General features: G+C 34.8%; 1 protein-coding gene across 4 annotated transcripts in view; it reads right to left on the bottom strand.

Moving 5' to 3' along the window:
- Nucleotides 1-26,006, bottom strand: part of LOC129807749 (brain tumor protein) — a 132,075-nt gene that overhangs the window by 92,047 nt on the left and 14,022 nt on the right. Inside the window, exon 1 of one of the 4 annotated variants that reach the window (XM_055857210.1) lies at nucleotides 6,763-9,924. The exons of the other annotated variants lie outside the window; for them this stretch is intronic. The gene's annotated coding sequence lies outside the window, so the exon portion shown is untranslated. Of the gene's footprint in view, nucleotides 1-6,762; nucleotides 9,925-26,006 lie in introns of those variants that run through there. 4 annotated transcript variants of the gene reach the window in all.

The following is a 26,006-nucleotide window of genomic DNA, read 5'->3' on the forward strand; positions in this document are numbered from 1 at the left end:
TCAATAATTTTACATTTGAAAAAATATTTTTAAAAATAAATTTGTAAATTTGTAAAAAAAAAAAAACAAGTTAGGTTAAATTGAACTGTGAGAATGTTAATCTGACAGTAAAGTTATTTTCAGACTCGAGGTTTTGTCCAGTTACCAAAGGTATCAGAATCCTAAATATTAATCAAATTCCATTAGATTTAGAGAAACTAAGCCATATGGCTAAATCTTAGATCTGAGCCCGTAAAATAGCAAAAATGTAAATTGTGAAATAGCAGAAAAACTTCATATTATAAGGAAATCTATGAATTGACAATTCTGTTACCGTAAAGCCGGCTTCAGACTAGAGGTTTCGGACTAGAGGGTTTCGGGCCCAGTTCCCGAATGTCTCAAAATCTTAAATAGCGAGCAATTTCTTTGCTTTTTTAGAGCCTAATATGTAATTTGTCCTTAATAATACAATCCTAAGTTAATTTTTCCAAAAAATTGTAATTGATAAAAAATTAGAGTAGTTAAGCCATATAGCTAAACCTTAGGTCTAAAGCCAGTATAAGAGCGGGTGACTTTGTCGCCTGCGGGTGATTTTGACACCCTCCTGTTCGTAAGCTTTTCTGAAATTTTAATGTTTAAGAACGATTCTCACCGATCAGACATGGTAGATTGGATGGGTATAAAGGCCATCCTTAAGTTCTAGAAGTAAAGAAAAGCTTACGAACAGGAGGATGTCAAAGTCACTCGCATTTACGGTACTTATCAAAAAAAAATATCGAAGAATACCAGCGCTGTTAACTTTCAATTAAAACAAACAGCGCTCAAGTGGCCGATACGTAAATTTACAAAAAACTTAACGACTTTGCAACGTCAGCTGACTTCATATAAATACCAAAAAGCAAATTCTAACACTTCTATACTAATTAAAATTTTCACAAATTTTAATAACCTTTCATAACTATATTAGACTTAATTAAAATTTGCTTAAATTTGTTTCTGTCCTTGAAAAACTATTTGTGCTATAAAAATATTCTATAAAACCGCCATAATTACGAAATTATCAACAAAGGATGTGCCTTCCGGAACAAAATGCGAAACTAAGGATTCCTTTTTTTCTGAAGTGAATACTTAAACGCTAAAATTGTCTAAAATATTCCCGCTAGAGGGCAGTATACCCTAGAAATAATGATGTTCCCGTGGAATCAATAAGGGAAACTGGGGCGCCACCAAAGACGGGGTTGCACCAAACAATAATTTTCATTTCTATACTACTTGGACTATCTTGACGATCTCGACCATTTCTACAGTGGACGAACATCCCTAATGTCTATAAGTCTTGTCCTCTGAAGTCGAATAGCTGATTAAAAAATCACAGTGTTTGGTGCTACCTTGTTTTTGGTGGTGCCCCAGTTTTCCCTATTCGCCTTGCTTCCCAAACTAAGACCATTTACAACCTTGCGTTAGACTGACATTTAATTGTCCCAAAATTCGAATGTAATCTTATTCGTTCTGATTGGAATGTCTGTCACAAAGGTAATTTTTTTTGTCACTTTGCTACAAAAAAGCATAAAATGAGGTTAGATTAAATCTCAAATGTTACTCCGAATTCCTCTTTACGCACTCCGAAAATTCTCGCTTTGAATTTCGGAACACAAATATGGGAAGTGGGGTACCTTTGAATCGAGGTACTTTTTAAATAGTGTATCTTCTCTTAGATTACGATAAGGCTCAGTTCCATTTAAAAATTGAAGAAAAAACCCTATTTCAAAGATACCCCAATTCAAAGGTACCCTACTTCCCCCTATATTTGAAACTATAAAGCAAACACATTTCATCGGTAGAGGTTTATCAAGTTGAGAACGTTACTTGTGCACGAATCACTAACTTCCGAAGTAAACTTCTTGACTTAAGGACTTGTTTCCTATTAAATCTTTTCCTTTCTCGAAGGTTAATGAAACAAAGAGCTTTTGAACTTTGAAGAGAAGTGGTACACAAAAGTGGATTACAAGGAAAAATGTTTACTGCATGTTTTCAATTGAGAAAATTCATGAAAAGAATTAAGACAATTTCCTTGAGAAAATCTTGAATTAATTGTGAAGAAAATAATAGTGTTAATCCTTTATCGTCAACTTATCAAAACTTTCTATTATTTGAACAAACAAGTTTTAAACTTCGAATTTCCTTTTGAATTTTTTGAGCTATCACTGAAGATAGGAGGGATCAATAGTGTGACGTCGTAAGAAAAGCGTGACGTCAAAGATGGACCGCTATAAAAAGATATCCTAAATTGGAGGACCTATAATTGCTTCCTCTTTAGCATTCGAAGAATCAAAAGGAAAGATATTCTTCATGCTGTTGTGTCTCTCAAGTTTTGTTGTTGAAGGAAATTTCTACTCAATTTTCACCCCATTCTCCCCCTCATCCACAGCAGGGTGGATCCCTTCCTTCAACCTCTTCTGACCCCCGCACAAACAGCTCCGTCTCCGGGCAGAGCGTGCTGAATCAAGTCACCCTCCATCTCTTTGTCATCATCATCCCCTTCAGTATAATGTCCTCCCTCCAATACTATATAGCACATAGCGTGTTATATATATGTTGGTTAAAGCATAAAAAAAACTGTTGCGGCGGTTGTTGCCGCACGACGCAGTAAAACAACCCTCAAGTGAATTTTCTCTCCCAATTCACCCAGAGAACTTATAGGGCACAAAACGCAAGGCAAAAGCCAGGAAAAGAACTTTGAGCTTTCGTCTCTTTTCAAATCCATCCTCTCCTCCCAAACCAACCCCTTTTTTTACATATACACGCCACATTTTGCATCATTTCCAGCACCTTTTGGGCATCATTACACAAATACCAGAGCGAATTTTCCAACACCACACCATCATTTTGCCCCAAGCTAAACCATTCCCGTGGCAAATCCGCAGTAAAAGCTCTTTACTCTTCTCTGAAAAGCTCCCACATTTTCACAGCTTCCACTCTCACTCTCTTTCTCTCGCTCTCTGTCCCTTACCAACAAATACCAAAATCAACCAGGAGGAGAATCAACAACGTCGGATGAATCAGATTTGCCTCCTTGAATGACGACATAGAAAACACTGGGAGAAAAAATTATGGGTGGTATAGAAGGGAGCACGCGTGCAAGAGAAGGTGTTTCTGATCACGTCGATTTGTTGCTACTTGAGGGGGAAGTCTTCCATGAGACACAAAAACAGAGTTGGGAGAAAATTCAAGAAGGGTGCTTTTGACTGTTCTCCCCATCCACCTCCCCAATAAAGCAGGACCACAAGGAAAAGCACCAGTTTTTCACTGTTTTTTTCTCTGTTCATTCTTCTGCAAAAATTATACTTTGATAGCATATTATAATATTCGCATTTCACCCTCCCTTGACGTTAGCACTTGAAAATTCATACAAATGAGAGGGTGTTTCATCCACCAAGTGTATTAAACAAGGAAATGAAATCCCACAGGAGAGACTTCGTGAGCTTATACAAAAAATATCCTTATTATTGGAAGTAGTAAAGAAAATCCAGGGGGATTGCCAACCAACCAACAGTAGCTCCTTCAACCATGAAAACAAAATCATAGGGGAGGCCTAGGCAATTACGGAAATGCTTGATTTATTTTGAAGACTTTAGCAGATTGTTTAGGATAATTTAGGAGAGGATTGAGAAAACGACCTAACGGCTAGACTTCTGCAGTAATAAGGGCGCTTGAAGCGTGGTGAGGAAGTTCAAGCTTGGTCGTTCAACTAAATTACCGGTCAGGAAATTTGGGTAACGACTGAAAGAGTAAGATCGCGAGTACAAGCCATCGTGATTAAGTAACTCCGAGCGATTAAGGGAATCACTTGTCGAGATCGAGTGAGGAACGTAGCCGTTTCGTGAGGAGCTAAAGGTCAAGGAATTGCTTCTTTGTATTGAAAGATCATAACTTCGATGGTATGATCGTGTTCATCGCTTCAATAGTATGATCATGTTCCCCAGAAAATCTATACAAGCCATTATGAAGGAACCTCGACTTCGGAGCAGACCTAGGACAAGGTAGCTGATTCAAATTCAGAATCTCCGGATGGTCTAAATCCACGACCTTGCTAGGAATAAACGGTTGAAAATGAATGAGTAAACGAAAAAACACAAAAAGCAAACAGCCTAAGAACCTAGCTGAAAGACCTTGAATCTTGAAGTAGGTTCATTAAATCTTCTGAAAGCAATAGATTTCAAAATTAAAAACACTGATGAAGGGGTCTTTAAACCGTTTGGTTCAAATTTAAAAGAAAGCTAAGCTGAAGGAATAAGGGTACCATATCAAACGAAATTATTTGAATTTTGATATGTAGTATTTGTCATTGAGAGAAAACTAATTAAATGATCACAGGATAATAACGTATACGGTAGGGGAATGTAGGCGCGGTTTGTACAAGTAAGCTTTCAAACGCTGCGAACTTTCTAATTCAATGAGGTTTATGATTACCTATCTTATTGCTAAAGAATTACAAAACAGTTCTTTGCAAACACAAAGAAAATTCATGTCGTTCCAAGGATCGCACGTAAGAACCATGCTTACACTTCCCTACATAAAAAAGTCAACAAGTGAAGACAGTCATTCGAAAGTTAGTTCGCATAGAACAACAAAAGTTAGTCTACCTATTCTACTAGTTATTTGACCTATGTTAACTTATTTTCTGGAGATGAGGCCAGTTAAATTTCTGAAGAACGATTTTGTGAACCAACACCTCATCTCATTAGAGATACGCAACTGGATAAGAATAGCGGGTTATAGGCTCAAATGTCAATGAGTACTGTATCAAGTTAATGATGATGAATAATTTTATTGCTCCCTCTGCAAACTAGTGCTTAGGGAAGTATCAAGTTAAAGCTAACAATAAATTGAAGCGTTAGTCAAGGACCCACTTGACCTATGTCTCTAGTAATATATCTCTAGTAAACCATATTTTGTAAACCTCGACATCATCTTGTAATAATTTTTCTCTGCGAAACAGTAAAGTAGGATGGTTCTCTACAAACTCACTGTGGCAATGTCCGTTATATTCGAACTATGACGGTTCGACTGTGAGGTGACCCAATCACCCCCCCCCCCTTGTGTGTTTGTCCGTTGTCCCCTACCCCATGTGGAGTAGAGGATTTGTTGTCGGAAAGTCCACTTGCCATTGACGTGGCCCGTTTTTGGGCAAGATATGCTTAATTTTTTCGGAGGGAAGCAGCAACAGCAACAGTCCGGACGCGGCAACACAATCTGCAGAGTCTTCAACCCTAAGATCAGAAAACTCACTCTTCTACCAGAGCTTTCGACACGCTCCGTGTCTTCCTCAGTGGTCGAGTGATGTCAAAGATCACTGGGTTTCGTTAATTGGGGGATCGTATAACCTTGGCGGGAGGGTTCCAGGGTGCTCACACAAAGATCTCGGAGACACAGCACCAGACACTCTTCAATCATCAGGAGACAACTGTTAACTATTAATAATATATGACGGTTCCTTCTGGATAGTCCGATGAATGCATTAAGGTGACAAGCAGCGACACGAATGGTGTAGCTACTTCGTTACGAGAGCTTCGTGAGCACTGCGTGTGTGCTATGAGCTCGAATTGAGGAAATTAGGTTGTAGGGGCTTTTCTAAAAGGAGGAATTGCGTGGTTCCGGGAATCCTAGAAACTATCGTACTTCAATCTCTTTAAGGACACACAACTAGACTACAATGATGAGTTACAGGCTCAATTGACGACGAGTACTGGATCAGGTCAAGGTTAGCAATTACCTAGTTAGTTACCTAGTTAGTTTCTAATTGCTCTTCACATTAATCATCTGATAACCTAAATCGATTTAGGTACCCAATTATGCTCTAGGTTTCTAAATCACAAACACAGAGAAATTTGAAAAGAACTACAATTCACAATTCAAAAATGTTTTTAGATTTAAAGAAAGTAAGTAGGTTTATTAAGAACCATACCTAACAGACCAAAACGATCTGAAAAATAGTTTCAAAGTTCTTCCCGGAAGTTTGTGTTTACTTGAACTTGGTGTGAATGCCCGAACAAAACAACGAAGGTCAAACAATTAATTGATGCTTGAGAGTCGTGGGAAAATGGTCAATTGATGTTAATGAAATGATGAAATATATGAGACAATATCTACAAGACTTGAGTGTAGACAAGAAAAGGGAGTCAGGAAGAGTCTGATCCTTCTCATTCTGTTGCACAACTGTTCACAAATACGAACCTAACCTTTATTCTTATTCCAAATCACCTGAAGTATGTCCTAAGGGACTAAGATCTGATTTAATTCACGTAGGGAAGGGGGTCAATAGATTACTATCTAAACATCGTGGAATTATATGCAGCTGTCCATTAGCAATCCGAACAATAACCTTTATGAAAACAAAGAGAAGTGTCTAAACCACCTGGTTCTCCCCTACATCAAAGTGAATTACCATACCTCAAATTTCAAAAATAAGGACCATCGAAGGTATAGCAAAAAAAGACCCACGCGAAAGTAGTTTAGACTGCGATGTTGTTAAACAAGGGTGGTGGTCATGGATTCTTCACCGTGAAATTTAACTTCCCTCAGGGGTTGGGGTTTGCTTCCATTGGAAACAGAGATAGGGTGAGACTGACTAGAGACAAAAAAGACAAAGAAAATCAATATAGAATTTTTGTCAATTTACCACCATAAACCCCCTTCACCATAATATTCTCTTTCAGTAAAAATAGTATACAAATTAGGCGTAGGAAGGAACAAAAAAAATAAGGAAGGGAGGAACAAACTCACATTTTTTTTCTGTTTCGTCCTCTAGCTTTCTCGATGGTATCCAAAAGCAAACGCACAAACTTTCTAGTCTTATTTGACTTTTATATATTTCTTTTTTTTTCTTTTGCTCCCCGCAGAAATTTAACACCACCCCCGCGGAAAAACCGTTGAATCACCCCCTTGTAAGGAGAGGACACACAATTAAATTTCACGTAATTCTCTCCCTCTTCTTCTTCTTCAACTCTGTGTCTATTTTTGGAGAAGCTATGTTGATAGCCTTTACTAATCAAATATATAGCTCCAAAAGAAATTTCTCTGTGTCCAATGAATTTAAATAGCCACTGAAACCTTTCCTTTCTTTTGTCTTCTCACTATGAAGTAATCCAAAAAAAAATTTCTCACTATTTAAATAATTGCAAATATTTTGTGTATTTTTTCTTCTTCAGCAGAAAATTGCACTCTCACGGAGTTTTAAAGAAAAAATTAAATTTTTATCTAGATATTGTCCAAAGAGATTTTCCTTTCCGCCCTTTTTTGCAGAAATTGAGAGACTTTCACCACTTTATTTGTATAAATGTCTCCTTTGTCTGCAAAAACTCAATAATTACTCCCCTAACAACTCTTCCACATATCACGGTCTGCACTCAGACAAACAGAACTGACTAGAATTTGGTCAAATTTGATAATCTTCGCACCAGAAAAAAAAACAAACTACTATGCTGCAGCAAATGCCTAGAAGATCATTGTACAACGACTTGTGATTGAATTTTTTTTTACTGCATTAACTGTGACACTTATATTATTTTCCACTACAAAATAGAGATATTTTTTTGTCTTAATAAGTTATCTTCTTCCTTGGTATAATCTCTCGACATTCGACGTCGTTCCACCCCCGGTTCGGAGCGACTGCGGAACTTGAGTCACAGTCTCAGTGACGCGTCCCTCGAATTTTCCCTCTGCATTTCACCCTGTTCCGCACTCTCTCTCTCTCTCACTCTCTCTTACTTCATACAAATAAAACGCAGTACACAAATACACTTTTCAGAAAGAGAAATTTTCTGAGTAAAACCACCCCAAGGTTTATATTTGAATCATGAACAACCCCTCTCTTCACTTTGTTGCTAGTTTTTCCCTTTTCCATCTCACTCATTCACCATTGAAAGGTTATAGCCTATCCCATCTCACTCATGCAGCAACAAATACTCTCCTTTCACCCGAAATGACTCGGTCGGTGGTACTCACATACATACAATCCCCCATCATATAGGTAAACCACCCTAAAATTTATATGAATGACCCATGTATTGGGGGATTCAACACCAATTGAATATCCATTGTGAGTAACAAAATGGACTACAAACACAGAGAAATATGCAATGAGAAAAAGAGGCAACCAAAAAGCCGACGTCGACGTCGTTTTCGCAGCGTCGTCGATGACATTTCAGAGAGAGAGAGAGAAATAAATGGAGGTTTTTTTTTGGTTGATTTTTTTGGTATAGGGTAGTTGGCGATGACGGTATTCCACTACCCCTCCCTTACCAACCCTCAAAAACCCCATATACAATACATACATACATCTCCACCATTTGTGGTATTTTATATGTCTCTGACAGAGCGTCGCGCCAAGGGTGAAAATTTGCAGTCAGACGCTCAATTAGTTTGCATTTTAGCCGTTGATTTTATTTAATAATTCACTTTACCCATCATACTCACTCCCTATTATATCGTCTGTGACTTGACTCTCAGGCATTATATCCCACTTCTGACGGTGCTACCTCTTGCAAAATAAACTTATAATGCAAGAGAATTTGATGAAAACTACTTTAAGAACTACACTTTAGCATTCACGAGTTATATGATACGTCATAACAGGTTATGATTATGCATATGGTTAACCTGTTTGGCAGTATTGACGTAGGCAATTGGTAGAGTTGGGCAGGGGGCTGACAACCTTTCCCCGTAAAAGAAAGATTGTTCAGGATAATGACAGGAGCCTCGGTTTGGGGTCTTAAGGGAAGTAAATACGTAACGTATAGTCTCTTCCCCTAATTCTGATGCTTGGTATGCCCTGGTACATTCAGATGCGTGACGGAAAATTGGCTAACCAACCCCAGTGGAAAGTCATAGACCTGGGGAAGATGAACAACAAATCTGGGCCTTATAAGGGAAAATCGGATGAGGGCCTGCAACTTTTCCCATAAAAGCAAAATTGTTCAGAAAGACGAAAGAATTCTGACGTCTACCTCTGAGGTGACGAGATGCCTGGTACACTCAGATACGTGACGGAAGATAAGGTAACCGACCCCAGTGGGAAATCATAGACCTGAGGCAGACGAACAAGGGGTCTGGCTGGGCCTTCTAAAGAAGATTGGGCGATCTTTCCAAACTTTCCCCATAAAAGCAAGACTGTACAGAGAGACAAAATAATCTTCCGAAACGGATTGAGTCAACGACGACAACTCCGCAACAGTCGCAACGAGTTCGGAGTCTGGACAAGATCAGAAATTGGTTGAAGCGTCGGTCAACTAAGAACATAGGACATCCAGGTTAGTATCCCATACCTTTTGATCTTCTGTCACTTCAGGAAGGTGTTCGGGTTCTATCCCAAGATTGGAACGACTCCAAACTTGATCGAAACATTATGAATTTGATTCAGTCTGCCCTGAGATCGAGACCCTTCACACTGGTTTGCATAGGTTAACAGGGAAACCAAGGCATAGCTTAACGTGACAAACCAGAGAAATTCGAAATCTAAGACTACTTCCGTATAGGGGAAGTGCTCATAATTTTGGACAGTCTGCTTATAAGCATCGAAGTTCCAAGTTTGAAGTGCGATATTTTCTATACTAATTGACATTTCTTGTTACTCTCTTTTCACAAGGGTTGTTTAGAAACTTAGCAAGCTATTTATCGTCTTATTTTTATTAAAATTAGTTTTAATACGTTTAAAAATGAATTGATAAGTAGAGGTGACCTTGGCTCTTATTTTGGACAACTTGTTTATTAATTTGGCCAACTTGGCTGTAAATTTGGACAGCTAATCCGCCTCAATAGGATGCCCATTGTTCTTAATTTGATGAACCAATCTTACCAAGTCCTCTTCCTGTTCATGTAAGGGAAACGTAGAATGTCACAGAAGCCCGGAAACTTTCCATATCATTCATTAAAGTGAATTGACTTCGGTACTCCAAGTACGTGCGGATTTGCTCATTCCCTGACCTTTCCGGGAGCCTTTCAAGGCATTTCTCGCTACATCTCTTTCGTAGAGATGATGCTCCTTTGTTTCTCCAGGCATTTGTCCAACCTAGTCATCACAAAAGCTAAAACTTCGCGAAATTTCGTGAGAAAAACACCTGTGCAAAATAAGAGCCATCACCTCACTGGTAAATGTCTTAAAACATTTCCCATTTTTCACACGAAAAATCTAATTCACAAGGCAAATCTCACTTCAGGTCAAATGTACAAATCATCAGTAACGTGAATTAACACAATATTCAATGAATATTCAATAATACCACTCAAAAACAGCGAACAAACTTTGTTAGTACTTCACCAAAACTAAATAAGACTGAAGTAAGCCACGAAGTTCTGTCATATTTCTCGTAAGCAATTGCTCACACTGAATTTTCAACAAAGCAATTTCAACTCAAATCATATTCAAATTTTAACGTATTTAGTGTTAAAATCTTCCAAAAAGAACAAATATTTAGATAGAATTCATTATTCATCAAATATTGGAATAAAAATCCATAATTTCAATCAATTTATTTTTAGTGTCCAAAGTTATCCTCAAAGTGTCCAAAATAAGAAACTGGACAAAATTATGAGCATTTCCCCTACATCAAAGTATCAGTCATAGAATATTGCTCATTGAAATAACTATGACAACGTGAAAAGTTCTGTTTCTATGTTTATCAACGTCCTATAACTGCTATTGAGACTTATTACAAACCAAGAAGAAGGAACTAAGAAGAACTTGGACGATCCTGGAAGTATTGAATGTTGTTCTTCAAAAGATATCTGGTAGCACGAAAAACTATGTTAGTAACACATGTATTTATATTATTCTATGTTAGTTATAGAGTTTTTATATCGAACTAGGTTGTTGTTAATTACTGAAATTTCAGTCTGATGTTGTTATTCTAAAAACAGAAATTAAAATATAACAACAATCGATGCAACGGACGACGTTCTATTGTTCTACGTATCAGGCCTTGATATGGATCTACTACTTTTATCGTCTAATGGTCCAACTTTGATTGATTTGGTTTTCTTAAAACATTTGGTTGTTTTAAGTTGTTTATATCCTATCTCGACGACGGGTCTACTACATTACGGTTGGAAGAGTTCATGTTCATCAAAAATAAAACAGAGAAGGGCCTTTACATTTTGAAACGTGACGTGAGGTAAACCAGAAAACGGAGATTTGATTACAATTTGTCTATGGGTCGGGTTTATTTCATTGGGAACCGCTGCATCGGCGAGCCTGATCTATATCAGTGTTCGGTAGGCCTTCTGAAAGACACAGTACCGCTTTTATATCACGGTAGACCATATTCGGATTCAAATCAAATTTCGTTTCTGTGCCAATCTCCCTTTTTTACAAGGGGTTACATTAAAGGGCACTACTGAACTAGGTCATTGTATCATTTATGAATTCCGTCCTTTCATTTCTAAGAATCTAGGATAAGATTGATTGCCTGAACTTAAGCTTGTACATTCAATATTAACCCTTATGATGATACCAAACATTGAAAACCAATTCCAGGGTGGAATGATAACTTTACGATACTATCGAATCGATAGTATCGATGAACCTGTATCTGTTAGGTTAAGCAAATGACGACTTTTTAAGAATTGTTAGACCATTTATTATGACATTCTTAAAAGAATGTGACTCTATTAATTACAAAAAGTACCTACATCTTTTGAAGTTTTTAGTAATCGACAGTTGATACTATCGAAAAGGAGTTATCATGTCACCCGTTTTCTATGCAAAGAGAGAAACATAGAATTTTGACCTTTGGAGACGTTGGCTGGAGAATAAAGGAGGAGAAGAACCAGGTCGAAATTCTGTTTCTTTATTTGAATTAAGAAAACAGCCGAAGTCCATATAGTCTGTTTTCTATGTTCTGTGTCGTGTTTCTTTGTTGCATATTCTGTAATTTTGATCAGTATGACATTTCAACAATTTCAAAACTATCTCAGTTTAGTCTATCGTTCATGAACTGTTTCCCAAGGACAACAGAACATAGAATACTGTTGACGTCGAATTTCTATATTCTATGTTTATGTGTAAAGTAAACTTCGTTGATTACGTGGTGACGACTTATCTCCAATCTGCCATTAATAAACAGTTCATATTGTTCATATTAGCGAGAGGTGAACCTACGTTCTATGTTTAAGTGTTTCCGCTATTACTATGCAAGACATTGTTTTTGATCCAAGAATTTTTTAATATTATTCAAAATATTTGCGGATATAAAAATTATATGTTGAACGTTATGCACTATGACATTCCAATTTAAACTCTATGTTCCTCTGCATGATTGCAAAACAAAAACTTTATGACATTGTAAAAGTTTTATGTGGTACTGAAATTAATTTATCATATAACCCAACATTGAATTAACTGAAAAAAATTGTTCAGTAAATTATATTTCTTCAAAATCCTATTAGATGTTTTCATTTTCCATTCGAGTGGCTTTCTCAACTTTTCCATTATATGGTATATTTCTATGAATTTTGCCACTTGTGCCTGACATAAAGGACTCTCTTCTCTCTCCTCTCTTTCTCCTCTTTCATCTTTCAGGCGAAGAGGGTAAAGATAAGGTGGCTGATGATGATGAGGGTGGGAGAAAGTGAACGGAAAAAGAAGGCAAGTTAGGCATAATTCTCAAGAGCTGAGAATGAAAATGTTATGATAATGGTAATGTCTTGAATGGGATATTCGGTCCCTTACCCACCCATATTACCCGCACATCCCTCTACCCATCTCCTTTGGATATGTGCGTTGCATTGACATCAGAGACATCTAGGATTTTGTTAGCGGTATATGTGTATGTGTGTCTGTGTACAGCAATTTAAATCTATATCGAATTTATTACGATGGATAATAAAACGATCAACTAACACATTGAAAAGGAATCTTTTAGTCTCTCTCTCCCATTCTGTCCTTGGGGTTTGGGGTATGTGTCTGTCTCTCTTCCTGGATGTGTACAGGGTTCTACTAGACAACAATGCCCGGAATGTTATGTGGCGCAAATTGCAAAGAGAGGTGCTAGTTGTATGCTGACAGAGAGCATATAAATGAGACTTTGGGGATGGCAAATAGAAGCGACCCCTCGGAAATTTCCTCATATTTTATTGCATGATGCGGTTGTATGTGTTCTTATATGTATTAGACAATAAATGATTGTATATTACATATATTAAAGGTATATATACATATGTACATATATAGAAGAATCATCAGGAGTAACAGAAATGTGAACGAACCGACATTATCAGAAGGGTCGAGGGATTTTATATCCCCCCAAGTTATAGCAAATGACTCGCCCTGTGATTCATACACTATCCAACCACATACAGCATTTGTTACGTGAAATATTTCACCCTCTCACACCTTGTTTTTTCTTTATTCTTTTTTTACTCCTCTCCTCCCAACATGAACATTTTTGCACCATCCATTTTTCATGTTCATATGCAATATTTAATAAAATAAAATTTCCACACACAAATTTATTTTTGCATTTAAATTTCAGCTTTATGATTCTCCTTTTTTTCCTGTGCTTGGGGTATAACTTTATTATTCTTTTTCAATAACATTTTTTTTCTTATTCATAGAGGGATACTATAGGGGTTGAAATTTACTTATTTACAGCTGTACAACGAGCTCTATACCCTTCAGGGTCTAATAACCATATTGAAATACACACGGAAAAGGGATAAAAAGAGAAAAACCAAAAGGGAATGCACTTATAAAGTAGAAAAAAAAACGGAACATGGGGTAGGGGATTTAGTTCTTTAACACCCTCCTTTGAATGAAGTTTAAAAAGCACTCCTATAGAAGGTACTTGAGGCTCAAAACAAGGACTTTTAAAGTACAAATTTTCAAATAATATTTATGTAGATAATTTCCTTAGAATGTGGTAGGATGGTTTACCATCGAAAATGTTCTTCTTCCGAGAAGGTTTAAACGTGCTAAAAAATGCACAATTTCTTCCTTGAATTTTGGGGTATATATTCCTTGGTGAAAGTTTTCAAGGCAATGATGGGTGTAATTTTGAGTATTTAATAGCGAAAACACATTGACATAGAACATCATCATTAGATGCAGGGGAGTGACATTTTCGTACACATTTCTCGAGAAATTTCCAAAACTACGTAGATTGCCAATTTGAGGCTTTTGGTTGCCCATTCTATTGGCTTTTATTTTGTATTTGTATTATTTGCTAATTCATTCTACAATGGCAGAAAATAGCTAATAAATTCAAAAGTTTTTCCGGCACGCTAGAAACATATGGGAAACATAGGAAACGTCATGCCCCTGATTAGATGTACAGTAGAGTCTTCTAAATTCGAACGCTCGGGGGGTATTTTTGACATTTCTCACCTCCCAAATTCGAACGATTTTTTCAAAATTAACGAAATTTATGTAAGGTTAAATTGTACTTTGAATAAAATTCCCGTGCTTTCTCGCAAGTCTTAGTTGTAACGTACTTTCTTTTCAGTTTATACGATCATAATGTATGTAAACATTAAGGAAGAAGCGCATAAATATGATTTTCATTCATCCAGAAAACGAATTTTTTAACATAACACTACAACTGACATTTTGAATCCAAACGTTGTTCGAATTTGAGAGATTCAGATTTGAGAGACTCTACTGTATAAAGAAATATCATAGAATTTCCATAAGAACATAGAACATAGAATCATAATATAGAACTTTGAAATATTTCGTTTGAAACTGATTAAAATCATAAACAAATTTAAAAAAGAAACATATATAACTATAGTAATAAAACATAGAAAATTCTATTATTCCTTAAATAGTAGTAATACACTAAGATTGAACTTCTATAATGTCCATATGTTGGGCTGATTTCTTTAAAACTCATTGAATGTCGTTGGACCTTTCTGCAAACAAATTTCAAAAAGAACAAAAACACAGTGCGAGAACATAGAAAATTCTATTATACAGAAAAATGCTAGTTGCTCATTAACACAGAACTTTAGCAAAAGAGTAAAAGTTAAAGGATGATTTCCGTTGTTAACTATACATTAAATTAATCTTTCAAAAGCCAAAAAAAATAAACAATAATATAGAATTTTCTATGTTTAGCGAAAATTTTGTAAATCTGATACTTTTAAAACATTGTAAATCAATTTTATTTTAGGTATGCAATGCAATATCCAGCAAACCAATACAACTTGATTTCATTCTATGTTTTCCTTTTTTATTGGTCATTTTTCAAATAATGAGTGTCTATGATTCCACTTTAATCCGTTTCTATGTTTTAAAACTTCTTTTCCATATCAAATGTTAACAAAAGGCAAATTATTGAAGTACATCTCAGATCAAAAGAATTGCTTCAATAGCTTAGTCTTTTTCAGATTTGATGGAGAAGAAATCATAAAACATAGAAATTGAGAAATCCTCGCTTAAAAACACTTATTGAGGAACATGATATGATAAATAGAAAGTAAAGAACTAAATGGAGTTAGCTATAGTCACTGAAATAAAACAAACTATGCGATGTAAAAAATAGCATCAGATATACAAAATTCACAACCTGTAAAATTCTATATTATCCATAGTCCTTATAGGGGAAAGTGCTCTCCCTTCGAACGTTCACGTATTCGAATAATGTAAATTTCTTTTGTTTTTCGTAAGAGATTTACACTAAATTATCACGGAATTATCAGCAATTGATGATAAGCCTACTAATATTTGATAGAAATGTGTAAGTCTCTTAAGAAAACTAAAAGAAAATTCACATTATTCGAATGCATGAACGTTCGAAGGGAGAATATTTTCCCCTATATGATTTACTTTGCAAAAAATAAGATATATCATAAATCTCTCTTTTGTACAATAATTATAATTCCATGCTTGTTTTAGGAAAATTTTTGTCCTAGCTCGGAAACTCCTGAACTTTATGAATATAATCGAAAACATAGAATTGTTTTTCTTAAAATTCAGTGAGAAAAGAGAAGGCAAAGCGTCCTATCTTTGAGCAATGTTGGAACTCATGAGATAATGCTCGTGGTGAATTATCTTTTTACGTGTTTTTTTTTGGGTATATACCGGTCTAATATTGATAAAATTTATTCATAAATCGGAAGACAACTCTGAAGTAGTCAATTGGCTAAATAAATCAATTACAATTACCTGACTAATCCATTACCAATTGGGACTGATATAGCCGGATAAGAAATGTCAAGATCTTTCTAAAAAATCCGAATTTAACCAAATAGGGTAAAAAATGATCAACTTCTATGTTTTGTAAACTACCGGTCGGATTCTTAGGTTGGAAGGATTGATAGGAAATAGGCTCTCTTAATGGGACAAAGACCCTGAAGGCACTGACACCGCAACGGCTTAGAAGCGGCTCAGGGACGGATTTGAATAGTAACGTTTATAACTGCCAGGATTTCTGCAACGTATACAATTCATTGGAAATAATAGGTTTACAGTTTGAACGAAATGTTCACCTAGACTACGTCTAAAACATATCCGAAAATAAAAGAGATCTACAGTTCAATTTTTGAAATAAATTTAAAAAAACCACAGTTTTGGGAAAAAGAAAAAAAAACTATCTCCAGATGTTTTTTTTTTTATTGAGAGTCAAAGAAGACCATAAGTTCATATCTTTTACCGTTTAAGCTCCAGGACGGTAACAAGTAACAAGGACGATAACTGCTCTCTCTTTTTGAGCAGCTCTTTTCTAACAATTTCAGATGGCAAAAGGAGAAAACAACAAAGAAGTAGTCTTGACTGTAAAGTCTTATATTTCTTCGTAGTTTTCTTTTTCTATTTGACCATCTGAAACAGTGAGAAAATCTCAAAATACTAAAATACTCTTGATTCCAAATTAGCCCATTTGATACTACAAAATGATGAAAATACTGTTTAAAAAACAGATTTCATGGATTTATTTGTCTTTCATGAACAACAAGATGACTTCAAATTTGAGGTTATAAAATCATAACCTCAAATTTTAAGCGACTCTATGTTTACTGGCTTTACTGGTAACAAATTTCATAAAACATAGAACATAGAATGCTTGAAGGATAAGACATCGAAGAACTTCCAATACAGAAATTCTGTATTTTTCTTTCTTTCCGTGGTAAAAAGTACAGCAGGTATAGGTATGACATAACCTCACTTCCTACTTAAATTCTAACCCTTCCAATTGAAATTCTCTCATAGAATCCAGTTAACGTGTCTTGTAAGATCGTCTCGTGAGTTAAACACAATGCAAAATGTTCAACTTATAATCGTCTAACTCCGCAATGATAAGCTTTTTTTTGTAGCATCGCCCCAACATAAGAACTTTTCCCACGCAAACCATTGTTTTGAACGCACTTTTGCAGTGACTGACCGACTGGCAGTGTATGTCAAAGAACTATTTGTTGATTTAGCACGCAAACTCTTTATCACCAGTTAATCTTGCATATTCTGATTTCTATTATTATTATTACCAACTCCTTTATATATAGATTTATATTTTATTCTTTCATTGAACTTTGTTTTGCAACATAATCTGCGGATTTAAACGTGTCTTTGTTATAAAATGTTGCCGGGAAATGAGGCAGAATCTCATGTACAAGAATTATATGAACTTTAAGTGTAATCTTTTTTTTTCTTTTTACCTCTGTAAAGGAAATAAACCACACTAAAAAGAATGGTTTTTACTGCGTAAACACATAAAATAGTCTTTTGAATGAAAAATTAAGAGATTAAAAGGCCATCCCTGTCAGTAGACTCATAATATTATTCCATTTTGGAATGTCTTGGCCTTTTCATATTCCTTCTTTGTACGGCCCATTTGTCTCCCTCATATTCTGAGATTTTACGTTACTTAGGCGACTATAATCAACTAATTAAAATAGTTGATGGATCAATATTTTTCACTAAAACATTCCACGCATAACAACCAACCATAAGAACATGACAAAAAAACAAAAGATTACGAATTAATTAGCAATAAAATATTTTTCATTCAACCACGAATACCATTCTTTTATTACATTTTTTTTGCTTTTGGTTTTGAAGAAGTGACAGATGTGAAGTATTTCAGAGTTGATTGGTCCGACGAGGGGTCCTCCAACCACCCATTATCATCTCACTCCTGAATGCATCATGCGAAAATTCGCCAGACATTGTTAAACAAAAAGAGGAAAAATAGAATAAATACAGCATTGAATTGATTTTGATTCTGTTATACCCCAGCCCTCTTCTCTCCCTGACATCCCCTTTTTAACATCTCTCCCAAATGCGAATCCATTGGTACTAACAGCAACAACAACAACCACCAACAAAAAAAACCAACCCACCCTTCAGTCATCCGCCAACCCAGACAAAATCCCATTTTCTATTTTAGGGGAAACATTCCCAAATGATATTCCCTTTTTACTATGGAAACTTCAAATATAAAATTGTACTAAAACTGAGGGAGAGAGAATGCATGTGTGCAAAAGAGATGGACAAAATGAGAGACACACACTCCGGAGTGATTAATTTATTCCGGACACAACTGCTGCAACCCCCCATGCCAGCTTTTTGGGTATTTCGAAAAAAAACAAAAATAAAAAAAACTGAACGAGGAACTTTTAACACCCTCCTGGGAAACAGAGATGGAAAATTCATTCAGGGACGTTGCCATATCATCTCACTCTTACATACTCATACATTTTCACCAGGAAAATTCCCTGGAGAATTTTCACATACAAACACAATCAATGAAAATTTTGCGAATGCAGAGGTGTGCGACTTATAAAATTATCCGGCTACAATTTGTTTCTAAACTAAAATTCGAATTTGAACTACTACAAAAAGAACTAAGAATACCAAGAAACCTTTATGATCTTTGATTCTAACATTTTTCCTTTCACTGGTAAAAATAAAAGGGTCAAATTGACCCTTTTCCAAAGGATGGATCATATTTGACTCTTTGAAAGGGTCACCAGGTACCCTTCGAAAGGGTCACGGTTTTGACATCTATTTAATTCCGGAATAAACGAATAAAAAAACAATGAAAAAGTGATCTTTGGTGTTCGCTCAGATGAGAGAAATATGATATCAGTAATAAGTTTACAATAAAACATGATTATTCGTGATAAATGTGCATACTAAATTTCAAGAGATACAAAAGTGAACCTTTCAAAGGGTCAAATACGATCCATCCTTTTGAAAAGGGTCAATTTGACCCTTTTATTTTTACCAGTGTTAGAAAACAAGAGATTAAGAAATATCTGCAGATATTTTATAGAATTAATTATCATTAATTTGCCTTGTACTAAAAAAAAAACTCTACAAAATCTTATGTATAATGTAATAATTTTGAAAATTCCTGAGAATTACACCATACAAAAACCAATAAATGCATTAAATTCTAAATGTACATTACATGTACTAAAAATTTATTTTGTACCAAATAATTCTGAACATTCTTGAGATTAGTACAAGCCCATAAAACGAGAAAAGAAAAATTAGAAAATTTGTGCCAATATTCTTTTAAAAATCTTAAATTTTATGATGAGTGTTCTAAAGCCATCGTTTTGATTTTATTGACCTATACTCAAAAATAAAAAAAAAATCTTTAGAATATCTCTTAAAAAATTTACTATGAATTCCTTGTACTACAAATTTATTTTCTATTAGAATAATTTTGAATGTCCCTGAGTTTAGTACAAGCCCATTAAACGAAAAAAGAAATATAATAAAATTTGTACCAATATTCTTTTAAAAATCTGATATTTTATGATGAGTGTTCTAAAGCCATCGTTTTGATTTTATTAACCTATACACAAAAATTAAAAAGAAATCTTTAGAATATCTCTTTAAAAAATTACTATGAATTCCTTGTACTAAAAATTTATTTTGTATTTGAATAACTCTGAATATTCCTGTGATTAGTACAAGCCCATAAAACGAGAAAAGGAAAATTAGAAAATTTGTGCCAATATTCTATTAAAAATCTGATATTTTATAAGTGTTCTAAAGTCATCGTTTTGACTCTATTGACCCTATTGACCCATACTCAAAAATTTAAAAAAAAATCTTTAGAATATCTTTTAAAAAATTTACTATGAATTCCTTGTACTAAAAATGTATTGTGTATTTGAATAATTCTAAATATACTTGAGATTAGCACAAGCCCATAAAATGAGAAAAGAAAAATTAGAAAATTTGTGCCAATATTCTTTTTAAAATCTGATATTTTATGAGTGTTCTAAAGTTATCGTTTTAAGTTTTTTGAGCTATAGTAAAATTCCAAAAAAAAATCTTCAGAATATCTCTGGTTTCCCTAATAAATTTACTATGAATTCCTTGTATGTTCCTGTGTTTAGTACAAGCCTAGAAAATGAATAAAAAAGAATTAAAACTTCTCCCCATATTATTTTAAAATATATGACACTTTTACTAGTGTACTACATGATCATAATGATTTTATTGAGTACTAAAATGTACTAAAAAGGTTTAAAAATTTCTCATTAGAATATCTCTGTTTTCCTCAATCACTTTACTTTAAATTGAAATTTGAAAAAAAAATGTAAATAATTACCATTCAGAAGAATCTATGCCCAAGAAAAACTATAAAAATAGCTTCTTATTCATTGATTTTATTTAGTACTAACTTTCTGTGGAAAGAAAGAAAATGTTTAGCAATAGTTACATTTAAGTAAATTCAATATCTTTAAAAAAAAAGAGCCTTCAATAGTTTCGAAAATTGAAAAAGCATTTGTTCTAAGTTTTATTTCTTTTTTTTTTAGATTGTTAACATTTTAAAATCTGTTGTTATGGATCTGGCACACCTTTAATTCTTTTAATTATTAATTCGATTGAGCTAAATTGAATTTGGAGTGATGTTTAAGAAAAGAAGAAGAGTGCGAGACAATGAATTAGACATATTCAAAACATGTGAGAAAGAAAGGGATCCAATTTTCGACTTCATGAAATTTTCCTGATTTAAAAAGTGTGCTGGAGGCATTAGAATTAAATTCTATTTTTGTGAAAAAAAAGAAAAAAAAAATATAGAATTTTCTTCAAAAAAAAAAACTGAAATTCAGTAGAGAAACTTCTTAAATTCATCAATATCAAGCCTTTAGCGTATACTAAAAACAATTTTTAGTGCACGTATGTACTAAAAGTATATTTCCATCTTAACATCTTTCTCTAAGTTTGAGATATTCGAACTTTTATATTTCAAACTAGACAAATTTTTGTATTAATACTTAATTCCAAACAAGTGTTAACATCGTGTTTTTTAGTACATGTTCGTTCCAATATTTCTGTAATAGTGGTTAAATTTAAAGGTCTTTCAAGTTAGAACAACACGTAGAAGTTTCCATCATTTTGCTGGCACTACACTCCATGAAAGAACAAGGCCTAGGGATTTCTAGGGATTTCAAGGGGATTTCTAGACACGCATTATTATTTTTTCTTGTACGGGATGAGGTTGTCAGTCCCATGCCCGTGGAATCAAGTGCAGTGAAGCTCACTGTATGCAATCCGAAGATCTTTAACGCCAGAAAGATTCCTGGTGACCTAAAGGGGATTCGAACCCGGAACACTTGCATCATAGAGCGAGTGCTCTACCACTTGACCCATTGAGTGCCCTTTTTAGCACATTCATGTACTAAAAAATTATTTCACCCTTGCTTTAAATAATTGCACTGTAACATCTCTAAGAAACAATTTCTAATATTATGGTGAATCAACTTTTTAGTACAAAATAAGTTTTTATTTAACAGCCCCATTTCCCAAGTGAGCAGCAGCCGCCTAAACTTGCAGACTCACAAATCTAATGCGGAAAATTTTCCAAGATGACCCTCGGAACTTTCCTCCCGGCACTTTACCATATCTCTCCTCCAACCACCAACCACCCTTTTCCAAAACACTCTGTTCGTGACGTCGAGAGAGGAAGACGTCTGGGGAAGATATTTTTAAGGAAAACACACACAAAAGGTATAAGGAATCGAATATATATAGGAAGGTATGGCTGGAAAAAGGAAAAAAAAGGGAAAAAAGTTTGCAATCATTCTCTCTGTCGACGTCGTCTCCAGAGAAGCGTCTGGAGGGTGAAGAAAAAGGAAGTAAAAGTTTTCTTGGGGAGAGGATTAAGTGACGGAAAATGTCTTGGAAGAAAAGTTAGAGTGAGAAAGATGAATATTTTCCAGGTTCCAGAAGCAAACTTTTTGTATGATTTCAAATGAGACAGAAGATGAAAATTCTAAATAGAAAAATTCTTTTCTGTATCTGACACTCGCACCTCTTCCCCTCATACTCCAACCAAACGCCCTCTGTATTGACTGTTATTATTTATGATCAAAGAAAAGTGGCCTCTCTCTTACAATCAACCCACACCCAACCCCCTTCCTTGATCAAATTCTCTCCCTTCTTCTGGAATTTCACCATCTTCAGGCATTTTATTCATTTTTCTTTTCCTCCCTGATTTTATTTTTGGGCAACTCTTGGGGATATCTCATTATGAAAATTGCCTCTTTTCTCAACATTTTTTTTTCCATCAATTTTTCTTTTCTTTATTTTTCTCGCTCTCGCAAAAATTGGTCCCATCTGTCGCTACCTCCCCTCATACCTTCATACTATACTCATCATCATCTAATTTTACCTTATTGGAGAAACGTTTCTTAAATGAAATAAAAAGATTTCTTCGTCATGTCTTCATTTTGTCTGTTGCCCCTGCTCCATCATATCACTTCTCTTGTGTTCTTTATGATTATGGAAAGATAGTCTCCTCTTGTGCTTTTTTCCGTCTCTCTCTTTTTGGGACTCGCGCACAACGACAAAAAAAAAAAAATAAGTACAAAAAAAACACGTAACCTTTAATAAAAATAAAATTCATTCCACTCGACACACGATCGTGTACAAAAGTCTTGAGAGAATTCTTTCAACGTCTCCACCATTTCTTGCGCCTTTATTATGGTTTAGTTCCGAGAAGGAAACAAAAGACCAAACATACAATTTTTACCCACCAAACATCATCTCTCTCCTTCCCACCAAAGTATTCCTCTACGTGATTGCATCGGCATGGAGAACATAATAATAAGAAGAAGTTCTAGATCAGAGTTATACCATCAATCACCCACGGGCCAGATCACAGATTAAATCCAGAGATCAATTTGACATGAGTAACCACTCAAATTACTATCCAGATATTTGCCCATTAGTAATACCAATTATCTCGTACAACACACCACTTCCCCTTTATCCGAGACACTTTCGCCTTTCCTAGATAGAGAGCCAAGCAAAATGTTGCCCCTGGTTACGCTAATGAATATGCCCCAGCCTTGAGTTCGCTAAAAGTCGTGTAGGATCGGAAAATATATAGAACGTGGGATTGAAAAAAATCTGCTGCGTGAAGCGCCCCTACCCTCCCCTACATGATTTCATTTAGCAACCCTAAATAATCATGATTCCATTCAACCCGGCTGTATCACAGCACTGACTGTAAATTCATTTTTGAAAATTTGTCCTAACGCGTACCCTAAACAATAAATTTAATAAATTACACCAAAAAAAGCTCTTAAATGATAAATGAAATAATTAAGGTAAGTGTGGCAAATTCCGGCCACCGTTTTTGTTCCTTTGAATTTCCATAAATTTTTAGTTTTTACATACTCTAGAGCAGAGGTGTGCAAAAACCGTTGAAACCGAATAAACGTCAAAATAAGTTTGTTCTAGTAGCGTTTTGACCATTGACGTACACGTACATGTTTCATTTGACGTTTATTCGGTTTCAACGGTTCTTGCACGCCTCTGCTCTAGAGATTATACAATGTTAAAGAATAACAAAAAATGTAGCTTTGACAAACGAGAAGACGTGAAAAAGACATTGGAAGAATTCCCGAAGAGAAAGAAACTACGAGAATGAAGGTGGTCGAAATTGGACACCAAAGCTATGTTTACGTTTTTTATTCATTTTAAAATGTATTAAGAATGATTTTAAAGTAAATAAAGACGATAAACAGTCTAGAAGGTTCCAAACAACGCTCCTTATATGACATTTCAAACTTGAGACTTTGGCGCTTGCATGCAACTATGCCGAAATTTGGCACACTTACCCTAATACTAATTTTCTTCAAATCTGCTTAAATTTGCATAAATAATTAATCTCTTTCAGCGGCCAGTGTCAAAACTTCCTTTTGCCAACTTTTCGCTCTTCGAATTTTTACGTTCAAACAAACTCTTTCGACAATATTAAGTACAAAGCAGTGGAAGGTAGGTCTATTTCGAGCAGTGGGGCTATATTCATATACGATTTTTTTGCATATTTCTAAAGGAAACATCTTTAGTCTATTTAAATTACATTACTGTAAAGCTTATTTTATTATTTTAGAAGCATGCGAAAAAATTGTGTATCAATGTAACCCCACGATCCCCTATTCTCCTTGTGACTTAAAAAATCAAAAATTGTACTAATTATTCAGCAGATTTTTGAAGAAAAATGACCACTAAGCAATTTTTCTTACAAAACATTAAAATAAAATAGAAAATTTGGAAGTTACTACTGAGAAAAATGGAAAATTCATAAATAGAAACACCAAGGAATTTAATTTTTAAATCAAATCCGATGATTGTCAATGCCCTAAAGGCTGAAATGGACTCAGGCTGATCCTTGAGAATATTTATTCTGTAAAATTTGGCAGTAAAGGATTAGGTAAAGGAAATTTATGCAAAGGACCTCTAATCGATGGTCCTAAGTTGTAAGACAGTTTCGAATAAAGCTTTACTGTAATATTTTAGAGGCTAAATATTCTCGAGGATCAGCCTAAGTGTATTTGGGTTCTGAGCCTTGATCATTTAGTTTTAATTACACTGAGAGAAATCCGAAAAAGTTAAAATAACATTCCGGAAATGTTTATTTTACAATGCAGTATTGATCCGAAATCGGTGTAAATATTACCCTTTTTAGGTGTATTATGGGTTAAAGTTACCCTTCTTAATGTTAATTTTACCCTTAAAAAGGTGTAAAATTAACATTAAAAAATGTTGATATATTTTTACACCTAAAGGCGTTAAAGTTACGAGGAAAAAAAGGTAATCGCACCCCCTTTTTTCTCCGTGGTTGGAATTTTCAAATCTCGAGACATTTTTCAACTAATGCTAAACATAAGTTCCTGATCTCTCAGCGTGAAAGGGGTTAGGATTCTAGCGCATTTGATTCCCTCAGAGCTTTTAAATTTAAATTCCTTGAGGATTCATGTTCAATTTAAATTCCAAGAGTCTTAATTAAATTTAGAATAAAAATGTTTGTATGGAAATGTTAGATATCCATTTTTACATAAACGATTATAACACTATCTGCTTGTTTTCCATAATTTTCATTAATGTGCCTGCGACTCGAGTGCCATCTCTTATAATTACAGAGAACTCTTCATCTTCACCGTCGTCACATTAGCGTTTTCTGATTTACTCTCATTTATTCGGATGACGGTTGTCAAACTTATGAGAGTCAAAAAATACCCCTGCTCATTTTTGGTCCTAATTAGGCAAAAGTCAAAAAGTGATTACAAAAAAAAATAACAATTAAAAATATATTATTTTCCATTCTGGATAATACTGTATTCTTTAATTCAAGATGAAAAAAATCTCAAAGTTTTCTAGTAATACGGGCTCTAGACCTGAAATTTATACGGGCATCAGACCTAAGACTTAGCCTTATGGCTTAATTTCTCTTTTTCCTTATCAGGCAAGATTTTTGGTAAAATTTCGTCTTAGGATTGGATATTAAAAGCCTCTATACAGTGAAAGTAATTTTTGTTAAAAATTCCATTTTTGACAAGATTTTGACGTTTCCACCTACCGCGCTGAAGGCAAATTCAGAAAAATAGTAATTTTTGACGAAAATTGCTCCCAATGTGTTGAGTCCATAAGAGAAAATCATTCATTAGATTCTGAAGAACTAATAAAATTAGTTACTATTTAAGATTTTGACACCTTCTGGATTTGGGCTAAACCTCCAATCTGAAGACCGCTTTAACCATATGACTTCACTGTTCTAACTTAGGAT

The sequence above is a fragment of the Phlebotomus papatasi genome, chromosome 3 (genome assembly GCF_024763615.1).
Source record: "Phlebotomus papatasi isolate M1 chromosome 3, Ppap_2.1, whole genome shotgun sequence".
NCBI lineage: Eukaryota > Metazoa > Arthropoda > Insecta > Diptera > Psychodidae > Phlebotomus > Phlebotomus papatasi.